Here is an 810-nt window from a genome sequence, read left to right on the forward strand (position 1 = left end):
GGGTTTGAAGAAAATTGAATATATCAGTTTATCGAGGATATATAACTACAGTACCTTGACTAACAATTTTTTTTTCATAGTTTTTCTGCCTTGGCTAACGGATGTGATTAATGAACATTTTCTTTGATACAAATGCAAGCAATGACATAAATCAGCTGCATCATGAGATGAATTTAGGCTAATCATCGTCAGAATGTCACTCGAGCATTGATTTACTCACATCCCCTTTTGTGTAATCTGTTCTCCAGATGTACCAAAACACAAATGGATGGGGGACACCTACACACTCGACTGTGTTAACACTGGCTTAAGCAGAATAAAGCTGGTGTTTGTGTGCATAGTTTAAAATAAAAAGATCTGTATCTTATACTCCTATAAATTCCTCATTTATAGCTATCAAAGCTATTCATTTTAGCATTCGGTCAGTTTTTATCGTCTTTATAACATTCCTTGGTATTTTAAAACACTTATCTTTAAATTTTGAGCCATACCTGGAATAAATCAAACAATATTCCATAGAAACTTATGGGAAATTGTGTTTCAACAAAAGTGATTCTGGAGCGAATTTCTTCATACAATACTGTATCCTCATTCAGAGCCGCAACTAGATACTTTGTCACCCAGGGCAAGCTGGAATTTTGGCGTCCCTTGCATGTAGAGGAAGCAGTTAAAGAGTGAATTTGGCGCCCCTTCTGGTTCAGCACCCAGGGCACCAGACCCGCCTGTCTTCCCCCCAGTTGCAGCCCTGTCCTCATTTCCAACCAAATTTAATACAGTATCTCATACTACTAAAGACATAATTATCAAAAA

The sequence above is a fragment of the Pholcus phalangioides genome, unplaced genomic scaffold (assembly GCF_987345545.1).
Source record: "Pholcus phalangioides strain wild (caught in Gottingen) unplaced genomic scaffold, Ppha-v1.0 ptg000020l_1, whole genome shotgun sequence".
In the NCBI taxonomy this organism is placed as follows: Eukaryota; Metazoa; Arthropoda; class Arachnida; order Araneae; family Pholcidae; genus Pholcus; species Pholcus phalangioides.